The following is a 15,029-nucleotide window of genomic DNA, read 5'->3' on the forward strand; positions in this document are numbered from 1 at the left end:
AATAGGCGTGGATAGTATAATAGATCTCCGCAAGAAGCATGGCATCCTTGATGGTTTCGGGTCTTTGAATCTACAACAACCTTGATGTTGTTTTGTAGCCTTTTGATAAACTTCCTCAACTTATACTCCTCACTCAAGCCTTCCACATGAAGGGAAAACTTCATAAACTTGTGCACGTAGTCCTTGACATTGCCCATTTGAGTGAGGTCATCCCATTTCTCCACCATCCTTGATCTATTGAGGGCTGAAACAAAGGTTCTCCTCATCTCATTCTTGAAATCTTCGTCTCTCAAGTAGTGATCAAATAGTCATGAGCATTCAAGTGCCACCACCATGCATGAGCACAACCTTCTAGGTGCAAAGTAGTAAACAAAACCTTGGCCCTATCACAATTACGAGGACTAAGCTCAAAGCAAAACTCCATCTTGTCAATCCATTATTCAAACTCCTCATTGGTTGAGCCTTCACCCTTGAACTTAGTAAAATTCAACTTGCCCTTCACTCCCTTAAACTCATCTTCATAACCACCTTGATGATGAACATGTGGTCTATGCTCCATTGGTCTAACATGATATCCCCCAAACTCATGATGTGGATTCAAATGCAATCCCATGTTTGCATGTATGGCCATCATGACAACAAAGCTGCATCCCTTAGACATTCCACAGATGAAGTGGAAATGTATCGGTATGTATTTTGTTACTGGACTACTGTTAGTGCAATCAGGTTACAACTCCATTTTTGTGGTAGTTGATAGACTAACCAAGGTTGCCCATCTGATTCCAGTAAAAGAAACCTACACTGCAGTGGATGTTGCCAGAGTCTTCCTCAAGGAGATTTTCAAGTTGGATGGCTTACCCAAAAGGATAGTGAGCAATAGAGATCCTAAGTTTACGTCAAGGTTTTGGACTACATTCTTCGAAGCAGTGGGAACTTTCTTAGATCTCAGTACAACCTATCACCCTGAGACAGATGGCCAGATAGAAAGAGTGAACCAAGTAATAGAAGATATCCGTCGGTCATGTTGTGGCAGAGAACCCAGAATGTACTTAATCATGTACGTCAATGTCTGACATGTCAGAAAGTCAAGGCCGAGAGAGTAAAAATACATGGGAAGTTACATCCATTAGACATCCCCCAGATGAAGTGGGAATGCATCAGTATGGATTTTATTACTGGATTACCTTTAGTGCAATCAGGTTACAACTCCATCTTCATGGTAGTTGTTGATAGACTAACCAAAGTTGCCCATCTGATTCTAGTAAAAGAAACCTACACTGTAGTGGATGTGGCTAGAGTGTTTCTCAAGGAAATCTTCAGATTGCATGGCCTACCCACCACAGAAGAATAGTATTTTTATGCATAAATAGATGCATAAAAGAATTTTTTTTATTATAAAAGTGTTACTTCCATCAAAATTGATTTTTATGCATAAATAGATGCATAAAAGATTTTTTTTATTATAAAAGTGTTACTTTCCTCAAAATTGATTTTTATGCATAAATAGATGCATAAAAGGATTTTCTTTTATATAAAAGTGTTATTTCCACAGAAGTTGGATTTTATGCATAAATAGATGCATACAGAACTTTTATATCAAAATAAGAGTTCTCTTTAATCCTATGTTTAAATCCCATGAATATTGGTAAATGAATAAGTAAATACTCTGTGAGAGAAAATTCTCCCGTTTCATATTCTCTAGGATGATAATGAGAAAACTCAGAAAAACTATCGAAGTCAAAATTTTAGATAAATGATTAATTTATTCTTCATAGGAATTCGTGATTAGTTTTGAATTCAGTTAAGAAAATACTCAATGAATGAAATTCAATAAAGTAGTAATTGAAATATTACCCTTCGAGAAAGATAGTTCAGGCAGAACCTTTCCAGACTCAAACCCTGAATCAAACTATGACCAAGACATAACTCCTTCGTCAATTTTTCAAGAAAAGACGATGTGACCAGTTCAGGAAAATTCACTCAAATCACCCACCGAATCTGAAATCAAGTTAAGACTCTTTAATTCGGATCTGAGGATCAAGGTTACAGAATTCATAAAATTCTATTGGAATTTAGACCTGCGATCTAAAAGTATTGGGATACGGATTTAAGATATACTCATTAAATTCAAAAGAAAATCAAAAATAAAAACTTGCATAGAAACCCTATTTTCTTAAAGGGCTGTCTTATGCCAGAATGCTGGAGGGAGCATTTGGTATATGTGTTTTTCTAAGGAAAGTTCGATTGCAACAGCTGGCGTGGAGTGTTCAAAGGATGGCTCATGCGGCAAAAACCTGCCCAGGGTTTGACCAGCCTTGTTATGGTGAAAAATGGTGTGCTTCCCCGATACAATGGGCAAGGGCTGACGAAGCGGTCCCTGAGTGAAGTGTCAGGACACCTAAGGAGGATCCTGGAGGGTTTTGACCAGGCGATGCACGGGCTCGCGGTGCTTAGGACACCCATGCGTATGTCGTGGAAGATATATATTATATGATGGACCAATGTTTATTGTAATCTGTTACTGGATCTCGTTGCTGTGGGTGACCAATTGGTCTCAACGGAGAGTCCAGAGTGATATTGTTTTTTTTGTGAGAAACAAGGATTGAATGGGAATTTTGAGTTATGACATCTGTAACCAATAATTGTTTGTCAATGGATTGTTTTATAAGTTAAAAGTTTAAAGAGGAGTGTGTGCGTATCTATATTCTAAAGCAAAAGTTAAGAAAGGTATTCAATTATGGGTGGGTGAGGGTACTTGTCTGGTTCTACCAATTCCAGTGGTTGGGCGGTGGCTAACCCATGGGCCGGATAGGTTGCAATCAGTAGAGTTTTAATAAAAAATTGATTAATAGGAATACGTTTAGAACTCGAGTAGTTAAATAAAAGCCTGAAGACTTCTCTAATGAATAGATCAACAGCTGTGCTTGACTCAATTAGGAAAAAAGCATTGATCCCTTCAAGTTAAGTCTGTAATAGTTTCCCTTCTATCTGGTTTATTCAGATGAAGGTTAGTTCAATATCTTGACTTCGTTAGAAAACTCATTAAGAAAATAAAAATGGTGGAATCGTCCCCGTTTTTCGGGCATGGAAAATTTTCCCGGTTTCGGTTTTCAGAATGACCACCAGCTTAGTCTCGTGCCCAGACATTCAAGAGCGAGGCCCCAAGTGGGAAACCCTGCCCCGCTCATGAGAGAGCTGCTTCCGTTGCCAGCTACCAAGAATCTGGTGTGCGGAGGGGGCAGTGGGATCTCACACCTACAGTAAAGTTCAGTTATGTTCAAGTTACGATAGTTGAAGTAAATCATAGGGTAATTCTTGTTCTATGGGAAAGAATCAACGCATGTGTCTCACTTGAGGGGAAAAAAAGCAATGATCTCTATGAACCAAGTGCAAGTCCCTCCTTTGATTCAGCCATGTGACCCGCGGGTTCGGTCGGAATACAAAGGATAGTTAAGGATCTTGACCCCATTAGATGAATTCTCGTTAGAAGATTTTCCTGGAGGAATCGCCTGTGCTTTCTGGGTGAGGAAAGTTTTTCCGGTTTCGGTTTTAGAAGAACTGCCGGACTAGTCCCTTGCTTGGACATTCGTGGGCGAGGCCCCGAGTGGGAAGCTCTGCCGCCCTGCGCAAGAGGTTTCTACTTCCGTTGCTAGCACTCTAGAGTTCAATGCACAGAGAGGATAGGGGTCTCACAACTATAGCAATTTGAATAAATCTACAATCAAGAATAAATTCCCCATTCCATGAATTGCTGACTTGCTTAATGAGTTGAAAGGTGCATGTTTCTTCTCCAAGATTGATTTGAGATTGGGCTATCACCAATTGAGAATCTCTGTCGAGTGGAAAGCTATGCCACCCTACGCAAGAGGTTGCTACTTCCACTCTAGCACTCCAGAGTTCAATGCACAGGAGGGTAGGGGTCTCACAACTATAGCGATTTTAATAAATCTACAATCAAGAATAAATTCCCCATTCCATGAATTGCTGACTTGCTTGATGAGTTGAAAGGTGCATGTTTCTTCTCCAAGATTGATTTGAGATTGGGCTATCACCAATTGAGAATCAAGGAAGGTGATGAGTACAAAACAACATTTCGGACTGAGAGAGGTCTCTACCATTATTTGGTTATGCCATTTGGGTTGTGCAATGCACCGGCAACATTTCAAGCTTTAATGAACAAGGTGCTTGGACCTTTCCTCTACAAATAGGTGCTTGTATTCTTTGATGATATCTTGATATATAGCGAAGGCGAGAAGGAGAACTTGATGCATGTAAGGGCTATTTTGGATGCTTTAAGAGCCAACAACTTATATGCAAAGGAGAGAAAATGTACATTAATGGCACAAAAGGTTAAGTATCTTGGACACATAGTGAGCAAAGAAGGCATTATGGTGGATCCTAAGAAGGTTGAGTGTGTTAAGAATTGGCCCATGCCTATAAATACAACTCAATAAGGGGATTCTTGGGCTTTTCATCAGGTTCATTAAGAGGTATGCTCATATTGCCGCACCTCTTACTACCGACAATGTTATGTGAGTGAACTTTCTTGAGAATTTAATTATATTTATTTAATAAAAATTATAGCTAGAGATGAGAGTACATGAATATCTTTAAACAATTAGAGAAATATAAAGATAATAAATTTATGATAAAAATAGCATATTTATGATAAAGATCCCCAAAAAGTAGGTCAGTTTTTGCATACGGTTGAATTTAGCAAAACGGCCTACCCGAAGTTGTAGACCAGGCCTATTCCCATAATTTTAAGTACCAACTCAACTATATTCTGCTGAAAAACCAGTGAGATACAATGGCTGCAAGTTGCAGGCATGTATAGGGAGTCAAGACAGGCTGAGGCAGGAAAACATCTACATGGAGTATTAATTCTCTTACTATTTTCCTTATATGGTTTAATTATTTCATGAGTGAGTGAGAGAGAGAGAGAGAGAGAGATTAAACATGGTTTGTAAGAACTGCAGGTTCCTTGGATATGAAGTTTTCCCCCTCCGAATCATGATCCTATTCATATCCCAGTTATGCTTGATTCTTCCACTTCTGAGCCATGGGCTTCCCAATAGCATGGGATATGCACCTGCTATCTCAATCAGTATCAGGAGTATGAGCACGGAAACATACATCTTGCCACTTCTATTTGTTCACCCTTGATGATTCCAGATGGTTGAAATCTTCTTTGGTCAACCATCCAGATCTAGAACAGAGCAGGTTGCATATTCGTGATTTCTAGATTTTTGTCTAGGCTGTATGGTATTGTATTTAGTCATGTTCCTCCATGGAGAATGACCCTTAACATTGTCTCCTCTCTGATCTTTATAGTCACCTCCGGAATGGATGTGTCATAGTCTTGGATTGTTTCCACATTCCTGCACTCTCGATTCAGATTTTTTGTTTCCTCCATGGGCATCTATGCCAATCTTTCATTTGGCACTATGGCTTGGACCAGCTTTGCGTGTAATTGGAAACTAGATTCAACATTTGGTCCAATGTGATATTCAGCTTTATCTTGCTACTGAGATCCTCCCATAGGTTGTATTCCTTCACAAGGTTGCTACTTTTCTCCTTGTCAATGGGCATACTCTAGCCTCTGTACACTCTTCCTTCTCTCTCCTTTGCTTATCTTTTCTATTCCTATTCTTCCCCTGTTAGTTTTCCTATCAGGACTTCCTTCAAATTTCTTTCCATTGCCTTTTTCGGGACACTTCCATTGCTTTGAGCTATAATGGGCCCCAGTTAGCACTTTAGCATCCTTTCTTCAGTTGCTTTATCATCGCATAGTGGCTTCTTGCCTGCTAAAATTTCTTCCCTCTTCTTAACCAGACTTATCATGTTTGGGTCCACATCATCATGCTCTCCCAGGATCGGGCTTTCTTACATTGTCCGCACCATCCCTTGTGCACTTTGCACCAACTTAGTGATTTTCTCACGGACTCTCTGCTGCCCTACCCACTCTTATGTCTTCTTCTTCTTCTTTTGTTTGGGCTTGGAATTCTTGCTTGTCATCATCTTGACAAGTCTTTGTGATCTTGTCACAGCCATCGTCACTGGTGGCTTTTCTTGTTGTTTTCCTGCCCATTGGTCCACTTTTACCATATTCATTGCTGCATCAATTCCTGCTAGGTTTGCCTCCCTTTGCAACCTTGCCTCTTGTAGTTCCTACTAATGGCGTTGTAATATGGGGAAGTCATTTTGTCTATGCCCTGGGGCATTATAGTAGAAGTATATTAGCCGCCCAACTCCCCTCTGTCCAAATCTTCCCCTTCCTCTTCCATATGGTTTGTTGTTTTGAGGCCCTATGGGTGACTTGGTTGATAGCTAGGACCTGTTTTGTGGGGATGATGCTGCTACCTTTCCACCACTCTCGGATTCCTGTTTCTAATGTTGTAAAAACACTTGTCAATAGTGTGGTTTCTCTTCTCCTATAGTAGATAGTGCATGGCTACAGTGTGCTTCTCAATTGGCACTCTTCCTTTGTATGACCCTGATTGTTACACTTTGTGCACCACATGCCCAATCTTAGTCTAGATCATGCATATCCTTTGGCAAGCTTGGCTAGGGCAACCTTCAATTCTTCTTGAACATCCACTACCTGCTTCGTACCTTTCTTCTTCTGGGGCTTGTTCTCTTTGGCATCCGAATTCTAACTAGAATCTAATTATGAGGTGTCTTTTCCAGAATCCGACTCAAAAGTTTCTTCCTCCTCCTTTCTTTTATCCTTCTTTTTCTTCTTGGGGTCTTTGCTTATTTTCTTCAATATCCCCTTAGCTCTGGTTTCTCCTGCCACCACTTGTTCCAAAGGTGAGGGTATGCAAATCATATGAGGTCACCGCCTTTTGGAGCTTTTCCCTCAGTCCTCTCACAAACCACTGAGGCTAGAGCAGGTTTGTTGGGCTGATCCAAACGTATTAGAAGTGCTCTGAATTCTGCTGCATAATCCTATCTTGGCCTCTTCTTCTACGTTAGCCTCTGCAACTTTTCTAGTACTTCTGTGATGGTCTTGTCTCTCTTGAATCTTTTCAGGAAGGATTTCTTCAATTATTCAAATGTCTAGAAGTTCTCTAGACCATATTGTGGTGGCCTTGCCACCCAAAGTTGTCCGCAAAAAGTACTCTTTCTTTTGTGGCAAACGGAGCTCGGGTGGCCAAGAATGTGGTCTCAAAGGTGAAGTGTGAGCATCTGGATCCTCCTTGCTATTTCCCTTGAACTTCAGGTACTTGAGAGACATTCTTCCCATAGCTACTGGGTTCTTCTTCTTCTTGATCTTCCTACCTCATGTTTTGAAGCTCTGGGTGCTCTCCTCCTTGGTTCCTTAGTGGTTCCTAATTTTTTCGTTCTTGCTAGTGTGGATTACCTTCTGGAAGTCTTCCTGGATGATGGAGTTTCCCTTCACTTCCTATAGCTTCAAACTATAGCTAGTGTGGATTACCTTCTGGAAGTCTTCTTGTTGGATGATGGAGTTTCCCTTCACTTCCTATAGCTTCAAACTATCTGCCACGGCGGTAGCAGTACCACATTGCTCTGTTTGAGCTCCCTTCATTCTCCATGCATTGTCCATTGCACTCCTATGACTCCCTCGTGAACATACCTAGCACAAGTACGTATGCACTTCCTTTCTAGATCCACCCCAAATAGCTTTTCCATATAGACTTACTGTGCAGGACTGACCTTAGAACTAGCCTCTACCTTCCTACTCCCCTACTTGGTTTACCATTCCCCCATAGGATTGCCAAAAGTGTTGGTATCCGATCAAGACCCGACACTTGCATTGTTCCGGACCACCTAGTTGGCTTCTAAAGAGAGATGACTAATGCAAATGTTCCCAATGCAATAAGCCAACACTGGCACGTTGAGCTACCCATCTACTTAATCTAGGGGAGTTAATCATGTTTGCATGCAAGTTAGTTCCTAGGCTCGTGATGAATCCGAACAAGAGTTCACATAAGAAAGGAATGCACTTAATCTAGGGGAGTTAATCATGTTTGCATGCAAGTTAGTTCCTAGGCTCATCTCATGAATCCGAACAAGAGTTCACATCTAGAAAGGAATGGACTTAACACAAAATGATGTAGAATAGATAGAACTATGCAAGGTAGAGTAGAGATAAGTTAGAGACCAACCCCAACAACATTCTTCAGTATTAGCTTGAATAATGCAGTATAATGGCAAAGGCTCAACTCATCCACACTGTACTCAAGTATCCCCTCAATTTCTTGTCCTCTAACCCACACATATTTGAATAATTCCCCCTTTGATTCTTACATCCATCTGGGTACCACCCATTTCCAAGAAACTGTTATTACAAGTTTGTTACAAAACAAGAAGGCTCAAACTATAATAGTTTACTACACAATGGGTCAGTCTAGGTGGTGACCTGGATGCGCGACAGCCAAATGGGTTGGCTTGCCAACACACTTGACCCCTTTGTGCTTTTTGTGCACACAAGTAATGAGTTCCTCCTTAGTGAAGCAAAATTGTTCAAGTTTGTAGTTTTACTAGGAGAATAATCTCAATGTTATGGAGGAGCTTTGTTATGTAGAAGCCCAAAATGCTATCTTAAGCTACCTACATCAAAGAGAACACAACTTGTAGAATTTTAAAAATCTCTTGTAGTGTAGAGCATAAAACTACTTGCACAAGGTCATGTGAATTTTGGAGTCCTAACATTAGGGTCATTTTGAACCTCAAAAAGGTCCTTATGTATTACCTTTTTAAATTAGTGGATGAGGATTGTTTCCCTAATTACTAGTCTCAACAATATTCTTCCCACCCAAATCACTTTGTTGTAAGAAAAGTTTCATGCTCCATCCCTCTTCAAGCTCCCACATATGCAGCAAATTTATGTCTTCCTCATCATATTATCCCTACCTAAAAGTCTCTCATTCAAATTCCTAACCTCTCCACTTGCCTACATAGTCTCTCTTTCAACTCTCTTTTAAGATCCTAATCCCTTCTTTTACTTGCCAATCCCTCCCACAAATGTGAACTCTCTCTCTCTCTCTCTCTCTCTCTCTCTCTAAGTCTACTTCTTTACACCAATGTGAAAATATGAAGCTTAAAAAGGCCCCTACTATCTTTGTCTTAAGTACCTCTTTAAGCTCCCACATATGCAACAAATTTACCTCCTCCTCATCATATTATCCCTACCTAAAAGTCTCTCATTCAAGTTCCTGACTCTCCCCTTGCCTAAATAGTCTCTCTTTCAACTCTCTTTCAACTCTCTTTTAAGATCCTAATGCCTTATTTTTCTTCTTAATCCCTCCCACAAACGTGAAATTCTCTCTCTCTCTCTCTCTCTCTCTCTCTCTCTCTCTCTCTCTCTCTCTCTCTCTCTCTCTCTCTCTCTCTCTCTCTCTCTCTCTATGCTTCTTTACACCAATGTGCAAATATGAATCTTATCTTTGTCTTAAGTACCTCCCACAAACATAAAATCTCTCTCTCTCTCTCTCTCTCTCTCTCTCTCTCTCTCTCTCTCTCTCTCTGTGCTTCTTTACACCAATGTACAAATATGAATCTTCAAAGCCTCTAATATATTTATCTTAGGTTCCTAGTAGCTTATCCAACACCTTTCTCTCCAAGACCATAGAAAAGGACAAGGAATTATATTGTGTGTAAGTGTGTGTGTGTATGTGTTGTGAGGTTTAGCCTTGTGTCTCACAAGAAATGAGCCTTGAGAGAGATATTGAATCACCACTCACTTGTTGTACTATCCAAGTCCGAAACAATGGTTGTTCAGGCTCTGAGATCTGCATCCAAGATGTTGGCTAGTGAGGATTTCCCAATTGGATCATTCAGAGGTGGGCTGAGAGGTGAGGAGGGTGGCTATATGTGGTAGCTTTGACCTTTTAAGTCCTCAATTTCCACCTGTGCTTTTGTCTATTCTGAGTGAACTTGGGCCAGTTACGTCTTTAAACTCATCTTTGTCCTTAGTAGTCTCTCAAGCAAAGTGGCCTTGAGGGTGAGATTCTATTGCTTCAAGTTTTCATCCTCGATTAGGGGTGTTGCAGATAAGCTCACCACCCGGGGCTATGGATTTTACTATGAGGAGCCGTGGATCAGCCAAACGGGTTGTTTTCTCAGCATTTTTTCTATTTTTACAACATTTTCCAAGTCTTGAGAGCTTGGAGAGCTTCTGAGGCTTGCTCTACCAAAAACTTGTCTTCATTGGTTTTCTCAAACAACTTCTTACTTTCCTTCAGCTTCCAGGGCCTTGAATAACATATTCTCCATGGTTTCTAGCTTGCTCACATTACATAGGCATATTTTGATTCTCACTCCTTGGCTGCTCTCTAGGCTTCTTGCACCCATTCTGGTGAAGACTCTGTTGTTCAAGTAGCAACTTATCATATTGATTTTTTAAATGTGTATAATGCTCCTTCATCTCCTTGTAATCCTTTCCAAGCAAATTTTAAGGCTACCTCATTAGGTTCCATTTGTTCTTCCACATCTATAAATGATCCTTGCGTCCATTTTAGACCAGATGTATGCTACTGCACCTAAACGCTTAGGTCAACATTGTTTTCTTTAATGCAGTAGGATTGTTGAAGGAGGGAATATTGTCGTGGAAACTTGTACCAAAATTGTCCTCCTTGCTCCACTTCTCGAGGGGTGTACTACTAAGAACCCTATGTATCACGTGCATTCAAGGGGTATTTAAAAAACCCCTTACCTCTAAATTTTTCATGAATAAAATGATCCTTTTCTTTATGGACTTAAGGTTTTTTTCAAAATCGATTTAAAAAATCCTTCTTTAAATTTATTTTTATAAATTTACTTAAATTTTTGAATTAAAAATCCCCTTCATTTGAACTCATGTGGTATACTTACATATTTTTAGGTGAGCTCCCCGGTTCCGCTTTGCGAGGGGTTTTCCCTCAAACTCTTGAGAAAATCTCATTGTAGTTCATGCTCTACGTATGCATGTAAATGAGCCTTGTGCTATGTCCATCTAGCTTGCGCATCTGCCCCACATTCTTTTTTCCAATTCCTCATCATTACTTACAGTACAAACTCATGCATAGGATACATAGGCTACTTGCCTTTCCCTTCTTTGTTGGGTCGCCTTCCTTATCTATAGACTTGCCTGATGAATCTGATTTTGGCTTATAACTACATTGAGGAAAGGATTTACCTTTGCCTCTTTGATTGGTAGCAAAAGTCTTGATCTCTTGTATGCATGACAGATCAAATTTTCTTGAATTGCTCTTATTGCAAGAGCACAAAAACCAACTCTGCAAAATTCAAGGCTTTTGGATTGCTGTTCATCATGAGTGTGATGGTGGTAAATACAAAACTCTAATATATGAGTTTGGCAATGTATTCAAGATAATAGGCATAATGAATTGTCATGATATATCTCATCAACACTGGCCAGTTGCTCCTTAAAATCTTTAATTTTTGTAAGGAAATTGTCCATTAAGCCTCTCTCTCTTAGCTCTGACTCTAACTACTTGCACACAGATAAGGAACATGTGCTTCATTATGCACCTGACATAATGACACAAGTGCATCCCAAGCATATATTAGCAATCTTGCATGAACAAATGGAAAAATGGTACTTCTCTTAACTTACAAGAAAGCAACACATGTGCCTGTGCATCTCTTCCATCCTACTTCATATGTTCTTGTGTAGTAGATACACTATCATGTGGCAACATGCCATGTGAGCTGTGTCCTTATATGCACCTTCTCCAACATGCTCATTAGAGAAACCATGACGTTTCTCATTTACTGATCACAACATTCCAAATCCCTTTGGCTACCAATATATGTCTCATCATATAGGACCACAACAGATAGTTGGTCCCATCAAGCTTGTCCTCAATGCCCTTTGGCAGTATATATCTCATCATGGAGGACCACAATGCACAACATATGAAATACATCACTATTAAACATTTCTCACAATACCCAACCAAATATTAACACACCTACAAATGCTAGTGGTCCTTTGATATAACCAGGTTGGCTAGTGCTGATAAGATCACTAACTATAGATGCCTCTCTCTTTTATTAACTATGCATTTTTTTTTCATATTTGGTTTCTAAGGAAAAAGACGGGTATTCTCACTCACAAAACTAACCTAGAGCATTAGAATAGACCTAAATATGTTCACAGGAAAAAAAGTGTAAGAACTTAGCATACTCCATTTTCATACTATAAGGTAAGATAGGGACAGATAGGAGTACTACTAACTCTAAGAAAAAATGTAGTCTTAAAGTTCTTCTAAATGGCAAGTAGCTTAGAAAATCAACTAGTCATAGGGTTCATTTTACTTTATGCTCAAAGAAATGCAATGCAAATAAAAAAAGAAAGTGCAATTAAAGTCGAAATAAGAAACACCCGGCTTCATGAAAGAGTGCGCTCCAAAAAGTTGTAGTTTAATTCCACAAAGACACCAAAATGCACTCCAAGGACCCTGTGAATCCTAAGAGACTCATCTCAACAATTCGTTAGTAGATGGAACAAAATCAATGTTTGAGCCATCCTCGTCTCGCTAAATGCTCCATTCACCTCATCCTCACTATTTGATCCTAGCACATAACCTTGCTCTAGGGTAGCCATAAATCTTGTAGTGCATTATCATCAAAGAAGGGCATAAGGACTATAGGCAAGTGCTACTAGATGTGGTGGGAATCTTGGTGGGGTCTGTACCAGCACACAAAAGGTCTAAATCATGGTGGGACCGGTTGGGATAGATGACCTCTGAATAGTGGTCTAGAAGGGTATATTGGTGATCTAGAGGGTGGGAAGGCAAAAGCACTTTGGGCTAATGTGCAAAGTTAGCGAGATGCATAGCTAATGGCCTACCTACCGAAGCAAAAATCAACAAGGATCAGGTAAGACACCTCATCAAAAAAGCTGCCCCTATCAATTGATTACAGGGAAACTCTACAAACAAGGAAAGGATGGAATTATGAGACACTGTGTCTATGAGAACGAATGTGTCTCTGTTGGAATTAGGGTTGCAGGAATGCACACACAACTTCAAGAAGATGAGGAAGCTTGAGCACAACACAGTAGTGTATTATGAGTGCCAAAAATGAAAGATCACAAGCCCTAGAAGATAATGGGCGTATATACAATGCACGGGGGAAAAAACCTCCTAGTGAGGGAAAAAAGTGCCCCGGCGGTCCTAAGTGTGTTCACACACATCACTACTATAATATGGTAACAAATCCCCCCTGGAGTGATGCGGTGAACAAGAGCTAGCACTCATGTATAGGGAAGTGTCTAGCTATGTGGACGAATCCACAAAAGGGAGTAAGCCCAAAGCTTTGCGAAAAGCTTCGAACTTCTCACGAGGCAGAGCCTTTGTGAAAAGGTCTGCAAGGTTATCCTATGTTGGCACATAAGCCAAACTGATCTCTCCTGCAGAGAGTCTCTCCCTGACATAATGGTAGTGCACCTCAATGTGCTTCGTACGAGCATGGAACACTGGGTTCCGCGCAACTGCCAATGCGCTCTGACTGTCAGTGAAGATGGTGGTGGCAGATGGCTGCCCAACACCCAAATCAGCCATAAGGCGTCTGAGCCACACACACTCAACCGTAGCTGTGAAAGCTGCCCTGTACTCAGCTTCACAACTAGAAGTGGCCACAGTAGGCTGCTTCTTGCTCAACCATGATATGCATGAGCTTCCAAGCATGAAGCAAAAACCACTCGTGGACACGCGTGTGTCATAACAACCAGCCCAGTCAGAATCTGAAAAAACATGTAAATCTGGCGGCAATGATCCCCCCTTGGGATAAAACAACCCAAGATGCCGAGTACCACTCAAATAGCGAAAGATACGCTTCACTGCCTGCCAATGCTTAATGCCTGGGCTATGCATAAATCTGCTCACCTGTGAGACTGCAAACTGAATGTCTGGCCTCATAATGCATACATAAATGAGGCAACCAACAGCTGTCTGATAGAGTGTGACATCAAAGTGATCTCCAGCATCATGAAGACTCAACTTCAAACCTGTCTCCATTGGAGTAGCAATAGGCTTGCAGTCTTCAAGGCCAAATCTCCGCAACAATGTTTCAATATACTTTGTCTGACACAAAGCAATACCTCCATCACACTGCTTAAATTGTATCCCCAAATAATGATGCAAATGCCCCAAATCTGACATCTCAAAAGAGGCATTCAAATCAGCCTTAAAATCAGCAATATGACTCTCATTTGGTCCTGTGAGCAGCATGTCATCGACATAGAGAGCAATGATTAGATGTACACCATCCACACGTTTAACATACAAAGTGCTTTCTGTTGGACTATTCTGAAACCCATGTGCAGTCAAATATGCATGTATTTTTTCATACCAAGCTCGTGGAGCTTGCTTTAAACCATATAAAGCCTTTTTTAACCTGCACACTTTGTTTTCCTGCCCTCTTTGAACAAAACCACGAGGCTGCGATACATACACCTCCTCATGCAAATCTCCATTTAAGAACGCAGTCTTTATGTCCAGCTGATGTACATTCCAACCATTATGAGCTGCTAATGCACAGATGCTACGAACAGTGGTCATACGACATGTGGGAGCAAAAGTCTCATCAAAATCAATGCCCTTCTCTTGAGCATAACCTTTTGCAACAAGCCTACCCTTATGGCGATCCACTGTGCCATCAGGCTTACGCTTCAATTTGTATACCCACTTAGTGCCAATGGCCTTCTTGCCAGGGGGCAAGTCACATAAAGACCATGTACTATTCTTCATAATAGCATCGTATTCTGCTTGCATAGCAGCCATCCAATTTTCTGAACTTTTTGCCTCATCAAATGAAACAGGCTCACTTTCATCGCACATACTAGAAACAGCCAATGCATAACAATCTGACGCATAAGAGGCACCATGAGAGCCAGAACGAGTGCGACTAGACAAAGGGGCATCCAACTTGCTGTCACGCAAAGTCTGCACCAGCCATCTAGGCATGTTCCTAGAGCTCTCAATCTCTTGTCTCTCATCCTCAAGTGCATCATGCACATCTGCATCAGATATAGGCTGATCTGTGCCATCATTTAA

The sequence above is a fragment of the Cibotium barometz genome, chromosome 51 (assembly GCF_041138505.1).
Source record: "Cibotium barometz isolate CiBa-2024 chromosome 51, ASM4113850v1, whole genome shotgun sequence".
Lineage (NCBI taxonomy): Eukaryota > Viridiplantae > Streptophyta > Polypodiopsida > Cyatheales > Cibotiaceae > Cibotium > Cibotium barometz.